General features: G+C 35.3%; 1 pseudogene; it reads left to right on the top strand.

Moving 5' to 3' along the window:
- Positions 1-6,528: 6,528 nt before the first annotated feature.
- LOC116627741 lies at positions 6,529-7,378 on the top strand (annotated as a pseudogene).
- Positions 7,379-9,091: the final 1,713 nt, after the last annotated feature.

Raw genomic sequence — 9,091 nt, 5'->3', positions numbered from 1 at the left:
GGTAGTAGACTTGTAGATGAGGGTATTTGGAGGAATGCTGATAAGACTGGTAGCAGCAAAGGGGAACAATAGGAACCTTGAACTGATTCACGTGTGGTAGTGGAGACAAGTCTTTTTCCAGCGATCAGTAAAAGCTTGTAAGAAACTTATTGTTGCTCTTCTATCCACAGCAGCTAGTTTCCTAGGTCTTTACATATTTTTGCTGTTCAGTTAACACCTTTGATTCGAAATGGGGAGGAAATGGTCCCTAACATGTTTCACAAATTGTTATTGCCTTTTATTCTCCTAGTTTACGGATGGAGCATCCAGGGACAGTTAACACATTTAAGTGTCTGAAAAAAATGATTTTGTCTTAGAAGTGATATAGTTGATTCTCCAACACCATTTGTTTAATTCATCACTTGAAGGCTCTTGCTTAAGTTAAATCCTATGTCAGGTATACAGAATACATTTATAAACAACTTACCTCTCCTTCCTTTAGGGAGATGGACTTCCAGCTTCATCTAGCAGCCTAAGAAGTGTTTTCATTGCGGGTTGCAACTCATAGCTCTTATTATTAATCAGCTCCATGACTTCACCAAACAAAAATAGATTTATCACTTCTAGACATCTCCATCTTATGCGTGTCACTATGTTCCTTTTTAAATCAGCATTTTCAGTTCAAGACAGAAAAAATATCTTAACATAGTGGCTAATGTTGTATATACAATTAGAGGGAGAAATCTATGTGCCAAAAACTATACCCATGACCTATTATGATGTAAAGAACTGTCTATTAGTGTGTGTGAGAGTACATATATTTATGTCAATATATACTTGTGTGCGTGCCTGTATGAGTGTAAATGTACATATTTGTAAGTAAACATGTTGATACACTTGAAAGAAGTAGTCTCAGAAGAAAGAGATGTAACATGTGACCTTTCGGGGCGCCTGGGTGGCTCAGTCGGTTGGGTGTCTGCCTTTGGCTCAGGTCATGATCCCAGGGTCCTGGGATCGAGTCCCACATCAGGCTCCCTGCTAGGCGGGGAGCCTGCTTCTCCCTCTGCCTCTCTCTCTCTCTCTCTGACTCTCATGAATAAATAAATAAAACATTAAAAAAAAACATGTGAACTTTCATTTGTTCATTTCAATATTACAGATATTTATACATAGGCAGCTATATGTATAAGACAGGAGGCACTATTGATAATCATACAAGACAGTAGGCGTAAACCAGTGTTGTCCCTGGCCAAAATATGATGCATGTGTATACACACACACACATCACAAATTGTACATATTAATGTGGGTTTGTGCTAAGCCTTTCTATTTTCAGTTGGTTCTTTTGAGATCAAGAATATTACATACTGAGTTTCCCATTTAGTAATTGCACTGACAGCCCACAGAAGTATAGCTCGTGACTAGCCATAGCTGAGCTCATGTCGTTATAAACTTGGCAGTTACACTACCTAATTCAATATACTTCAAATAGGAATAGTTCAATAAAGCCAGAGATTTGAAAGTGTTTATATCTATAGATTATGTAGATGAATATTACATGGTTGTTTGGGCTTTTATTAAGTATGGTTTGATATATGCTTCAAATAAACCTCTGCCTGTGAAACCTCTGGCAGTAAACTAAAAACACATTTACTAAATAGAATCAACTGTGGGTTTTGGTTTTTTTTTTTTTTTTTAATGCAATATTTTCTTTTAAGCCACTTTGCTTTTTCATAATGTTAGTTTACTAAGGGATAAATTGGCATTAAATATTTTGCAAGTTCAAAGGGGCAAGAGGATGTGTTTGAACCTGTCTTTCTAGGAAGGACTAAGTGGAATAGATTGGACTTGAGCAGCTGGTCCTAAAAGATGAAGATCATTAGGGTTATTAAGAAGAAGAAGAGAGGGCAGGTGTGATCAATATTACCAGTTGTTAAAATCTTTATTAGTCATATTGTTTACCTTCTTTGAGTAAGTGATAGAAGATAAGAGGTGCACAAGCAAAATAATTCTCAGTATAGAGATATATATTACTTTACAGGTTAAAGTTATGATCAGTTCTGTGGAGTCTCAAATACTTTGTCAGCTGAAAATCATCTATATATGCATGTGTGTATGGCCAATTCTATTGCTGAATCTAAGAATAAAGATTTTACACCTATATTTCAGACATATACACACACAATACAACATATATTACACATACAGAAACATTTTTGGTTCATATATATGCATATTAATATATACACATATTTATATATACACATATCTGCACACACCTATAAAATAGATGATTTAAGGAAATAGAAAGTACAGTTGCTCTCATTTTACTCTCACTTTGAAGTACTCAGAAGATAATTAGACAAGTAGAGTTTGCATTTATGCATTTAAATAAAGAATGAGATCCAATGTTTCAAATAGGTTAAAGAGCTCTTACTTAAAATTAATTATCCTTTTATTATATCTGTTTGACCTCTAAAATACTCTCAATATGTTGTGTCTGAGGCTATAATTAGAATAGGCTCTCAATTATTTGCAGATGGATAGATGGTGAATGAGTAGTTGAGTTAATGGATGATTGATAGATACAAGAATCACTCTTTTTCTGCCATCTTGTGAAGAATTTATCAACACACTTTGACTTGTGTGAACACTTGTACACTTTATAAATGGTCCTCTTTTGAGGTTTCTGCAGCTAGTTGTCCTCTTTATCTCAATATGTCTTTCTGTCCTGGCATAATGCTATGTATTGAGTGGAAAAGCAATAACTTGTCTACTCAACCAATGCACTTCCAAATTTGAGAGGTTATGACCTGGAGATTTGCATCAGTTTGATAGGAAGACTAAGCCAACTCTGTAGAAGTAGTGCTTTTTCAGTCCTTATTTTTTTCCAGTTTATCTGATCTCTATTTTGCACATGATCCTGATTTGCTTCAGCGTTCCTTCTTCCCCTTTCTGGGAAGTGTACATCTGCTTCTGACATCTGTCTTCTATCTTCCTTTGTAAATTATGAAGTGATGCCAACTCCTTTTATCAACAAATTACCCTTAGAAGCATTTAGAGGCTATAATGATTCTTTGATTTTCTTTGATTCTTTATGAATTTGCAAAATGACTTGATGCTTATATTAGCTTTGTTTGTCCTTTCTTTTTCCATATTTAATATTTATAGTTGGCAGGCCCAGATGGTGTACTTTGTTATGTCCTGAAATGTTGCTATTTTTTTCATTCCTTAATTACAGGAATGTCAGTCTGTAATATCCCCAGCCTCCATCTCTAGTTGACATTGTAGATTTCACATTTGTTGTATTATGTATTGAACTGACTGTTTGACACTGTGAAATATACAGTAATCTTTCCTTAACCTTGCTGCATTTCCATGTTTGTCTACATTGGCCATTTGCCTTTGCTGTTAGATGATACCCTCAATTTGTTGCATTTTTAAAAGTTTTGCAGATATTTTAGACATTGATATCTCCCCATAAACAAGACAGTAAGGAATGAGAAAAAGAAAACAATTTGAGTTATGTGGTAGCAGCCAAAAGCATTGTAGAAAAAATATGCATTTTTTTTGTAGCTCTGGAAGTGCCCTTATAATTTGATAGAGAAAAAGTACATATATTTATTTCACATTTTACAAATTCTGTATCTTATAAAAATGTATTTCATGCAACCATATAGTCATATACTTGAAAGTACCAGTGATTTCTTCTCATAAACTTATTTAGTTTTGCCTATTAGATTTTGATCAATATCATCTTTCTGCTCGATCAGTGGCAAATTCTTACAACTCATTTTCCTAAGAAGCTTCAATAAAATATATAAGGGCTTAGTGTGTCAATCTCTTAAGATCTTGCTTTTAGTTACATACTAGACTTCCACATTAACTTTTCATTCCCCAACTCTTTAAATTTTCTAAATGCTAACAGAGATTATAATGCAAAGTATTTTCTTCTAATTAATTTAAATTTCCCATATCAAGAACTACTCAAAAAAAAATATCTTAAACAATTTAAGTAGTGTTTTTTTTTTCATATTTTAGCCTTATTTTAAAAATTTCCTGAGAGATAGACCTAGAAATAGAAGTGTCCTCTTCATATAACAGTCCTGCTCTGGGCAATGAAGTCTGTACTTTGTCCTTGGATTCGACATCAAACGAGATTACATAGATTTCTCACCTACTACACCTGACAGTGTCAGCCACCTTTTAAAAAGACATTTGTAGCATCACTAGAGACTGCTTTTCTCCAGCTCGGAGAAAGCCCTGTACACATCTCAGAGGGCGCTATGTGGCCTTTTGCCTTTTATGTCTACCTCATCATCTTTCTTTCTAATTTCAACTTAAAACAAAGGATATACAGCATTTTAAAGTTATTGCATTGGAGGAATGGCTCGGCTGATGAAATATTTCCAACTTGGAATTTTACCTTATTATTTAATTTGGAATATGTGAAGGCAAATCACATTTTTTATTAACAGTGCTCATATAAGCAACACATATTATTGGACACTTACCCTGTGGCAGACCAAAAATTACAAACAACTGCCTCATGCCCACATTTTATCAAACATGTGTATGCATGTGCACATTCATGTGCTCTGTCCTATATTGTATTTACACACACACACAGTTAAGATATCCCATGTGAAAGAAAAGACTTGGGGCTAATCATAAAGTAGATCTAACAAAACCAGAACACCTTTTTAAATATATATATGATAACAACTGCCTACCTATAAGTAGCTCTGACCTTCTTGTGCTAATTTAGTGTGATTTCCTATCTTGTCCCCACTACTCCATCTGTTCATGTTTCATTTTTTTAATTTTCCTTGACACTTTTTTGTCTCCTTTCATAATGTTTTTTCTTCAAAATCAACCAGCTGCAACACTTGGGCACTTATGGCATCTTGTTCTCACATGTAGATATCATATTTCTTTCTAACTATGTATTTACTCTGTAAAATATATTCTATTTTGTAGTATATTGTATTCCCCATGAAATCTGAAACTTAATAATAGGTGGTCTATCAGTTAAATTGGTGAGGAAAGAAAATGCTTTTGGAGAAAGGAAAGGAGGCCAGAAAGTATAATGAAGCCAGATCAGATCACAAGACACAATCTTCCATATAATGTCTACTACTTGTATCTTTAGGTTTACCTTCCATTACAGGGTACTGACATATAATCAGGGACTTCTTTCATATACCCACGGTGTCTGCTAGTTTACTAACATTGTGTTTATGACCTTCCTTCTATATTACAATGTCTTTTTGTCAAAACACTATTTTTTTTTCAAAATCATTAATATTTTTACTGCTTTTCCACCATTTGCAAGTGTACTATCAGATCTGTATAACTTTGCATGTTGGCAGGAATTCTCAATTTTATTTTATTTTATTTATTTATTTTTTAAAGGTTTTATTTATTTATTTGACAGAGACAGAGATAGCGAGAGCAGGAACACAAGCAGCGGGAGTGGAAGAGGGAGAGCAGGCTTCCCGCCCAGCAGGGAGCCCGATGTGGGACTCGATCCCAGGACCCTGGGATCATGACCTGAGCCGAAGCCAGATGCTTACTACTGAGCCACCCTGGCGCCCCAGGAATTCTCAATTTTAATAAACCACTCCCAATTCTTTGAAAAGCACCATCAAGAGAAATGTAATCACATAATTAGCTTCATGATTATGACCTTATTCTTTCTTTTAGGATAAACCACTGCACACTATTTTCTTTTCCCCATTTTGCCTTATATTTTTGCACAGGCTTTCAGGTAATCCAATATTCATAAGTTTCAGAACCCATGCATTTGGAAAATAAAGCTTTGCATAAAGTGTCCATATTGTTTGTGTATAATGACGCTAAATAACATAATTTGCTATGTGCATTGGGAAAACATCTTTTATCTGAAATCATCATAATAATCTTGGGCTGGAAAAGGAGAAAAAGGAAAGAAAAATAGGGGCTAAAACTTAGTGAAAACCAGGTGCTATGCACAGGTGTTCCAGGGTTTTATGTGTTTTAGATATTTTTATCCATCAAGAACTCTATTTGAATGCTTTAATATATGGACCATGCCTGGTACATACCAGTTATTAAATAAATGTGAGATTCCTTGCTCTTTCTTGGATTGAAAGATTTATTTATTCTTTCTTTCTTACATATTGGGGAAAAAAATCCCAATGTATCTTTACACCATTTAAAATTATTCACATTTGTGGAGTGCCTGGGTGGCTCAGTCGGTTAAGCCTCCCACTTGATTTTGGCTCAGGTCATGATCTCAGGGTGGTAAGATCCAGCTCCACATGGGGCTCCCACTGGACAGGAGTCAACTTCTCTCCTTCTCCCTCTTCCTTTCCCTCTGCCTCTCCCACACTTGCTCAGGTTGGCTCTCTCTCTCAAAATAAATAAATAAATAAATCTTTATAAATAAATAAATACATACATGCATACATAAATAAATGAAATTATTTACATTGGAGTTCAGAGGCCCAGAGTCCCAGTGGTTCCTACCGCAGTCCCTCAGTTGCCCACCTGCTCTTTCCTTTCAACATGGCGGAGGCCACTATGTCCTTCACCAAGAACCTCCTGGTGGGTGGAGTGGTTGCAGTAGAGCCCAGAGAGCGGGTCAAGCTGCTGCTGCTACAGGTGCAGCATGCCATCAAGCAAATCACAAGGGCATTACAGACTGGTTCGTATACCCAAGGAGCAAGGGTGCCTGTCCTTCTGGCATGGCAAGCTGGCCAATGTCATCAGATCCTTCCCCACCCAGGCTCACAACTTTGACTTCAAAAGATAAATACAAGTAGATCTTCCTGGGTGGTGTGGACAAGAGAACCCAGTTTTGGCACTGGGTTCTGCAGGGAATCTGGCATCAGGTGGTGCCCGTGGAGCCACATCCTTCCGTTTTGTGAATCCTCTTGATTTTGCCAGAACCCGTCTAGCAGCTGATACGGGCAAAGCTGGAGCTGAAAGGGAATTCAGAGGCCCCAGTGACTGGTTAAGATCTACAAACCTGATGGGATTAAGGGGCCTGTACCAAGGCTTTAATGTGTGCAGGGTACGATCATCTACCGAGCTGCCTACTTTGGTATCTATGACACTGCAAAGAGAATGCTTCCAGATCCCAAGAATGCTCACATCTTCATCAGCTGCACAACCCATCAATCACAGTGGTTGCTGGGTTGACTTCCTATTCCTTTGACGGTGTTTGTTGCCCTATGATAATGCAGTCTGTCAGCAAAGGAACTGACATCATGTACACAGACAGCTTGACTGCTGAAGGAAGACTGCCTGTGATGAAGGAGCCAAAGCTTTTCAAGGTGCATGGTCCAGTGTTCTCAGAGGCATGGGTGGTGCTTTTGTGCTTGTCTTGCATGATGAAATCAAGAAGTTCACATAACTTATTTCCTAGTTATTTATCCCCCTGTGAACAGGCACATTGTATTTTGTAACATATCTTGAGCATTCTTGACAGACTGTTGGCTGTCTTCATCAATGGCAACTATTCACTGGTTGAAAATGGGAAGCAGTGATATTCATCTGACCAGTTTTCTCTTAAAGCCGTTTCCATGATGATGGAAAACAATTATATTTTTTATTTCAGTCACTCCTGATAAATTTCAAGAAAAAAATCTGAAATATAAGGAAATAAGTAAATAAATAAAATTATTTACATTGGAAATATTTTTCAACCTCTGTCATTATTATTTTCTATAATTCTTTAGATTTGTTTTAAATTATTTTTCACTCTTACCTCTCCCATTGTTTGATTAATGCAGTCATTCTGGAATATAGAGAAGCACAAGAATATATACATTAATTTAAACTAGGTGGCTTCCTTTCACTTTTAACTTTCCAGTAATGTTGAATAGAGTGGTGGTGTGATTTTTAGTAACCTATTCCATCCATAAGTCATTTTTCAGGCTTAAGAAACCATATTAATTCTGTAGCCCTTCCTGGAAAACAGTAATATGTACTCTATTTTCATTGAACTAATTTCATTAAAATTAACCCTACTTGCCTAAAGTCAGGAAAATTTTTAGCTGAATCTCAATACTTTTTCATCTTTTCTACCTCTGAGTTTTTAATAGGCTACTGAAATTAAACGTAATATATCAAGAAACTGAACTCCAAGATGAACACTATTGTTCGGGATTTATAAGGACTTCAATTTTAACACCATATTTGGTAAGTTTAACATGGGGTTAAATCAAAGGTGACTATTTTAAAAATATTTCCATTCTTTTATATTAAGCCCTATCCTTTACATGTTATATTCTGTAAACTTGCCAATAACTTTAGAGGAATGCCAAGTACACCAAAGTGATTATTTTTTTTTAAGAAAGGTAGTTATAGAATAAATAGTTTCTATTTTAATGGGTAGAAAATTAAGCCTACAATAAAATTTTAAACATAGTAATTTTTATAGTTTATGTAAACCTAATGTATTACCTAACATTCAAAATATAAGTACATGTCATAGCAAAAGTTTGTATTACATTAAAATACTATAATTTCCCCCTTTTTTGATATGTAAAATATTTTTCTACATTTGCTTATTATTTGCTAAATTCTAAAGCAAAATGCATTTCCTGGACGTTCAGGTAGGAACCCTTTATTGTATTATTATTTAAATATATACACATAAAAGTAGAAATAAACTTTTAATGCTTATACCATTTACTGAACAACAAAACCAATGTAGTTCTCAAATTAAAAGTGAGCAATACTATAAAACCAATAAATTTATAAACTATTTTATTGATGTGCTGAAATGAACACTCCTAAAAATATACATATGGTAGTGACCTCTATCACATAGGTTCATCTAACCTGGTCATTCTTATATTTCTGTGTGTAAAATGCTGGATCAATTATTGCTCAATCTTCTTTGTTTATACTATGAAAAAAACACTGAAGTTTTCCAAAGTGCCAAGAAAATGTTCAGCCTTCACCAGCAGGAATCCCTTTGTGCAGTATAAAGTTGATAACTTTTCCACATTACCTCTTGATAATTTAAGTGATATTCCTTGGCTAGTGATTAGAAACAAAAAGAACACACACACACAAGGAAGAAAATGTTCAACAAAGATATAGATGATAGGGGCGCCTG

This window comes from Phoca vitulina, unplaced genomic scaffold, assembly GCF_004348235.1.
Source record: "Phoca vitulina isolate PV1807 unplaced genomic scaffold, GSC_HSeal_1.0 scaffold3, whole genome shotgun sequence".
NCBI lineage: Eukaryota > Metazoa > Chordata > Mammalia > Carnivora > Phocidae > Phoca > Phoca vitulina.
Note: the sequence above shows the minus strand (reverse complement) of the source record. Positions and strands in the feature narration are given on the sequence as shown.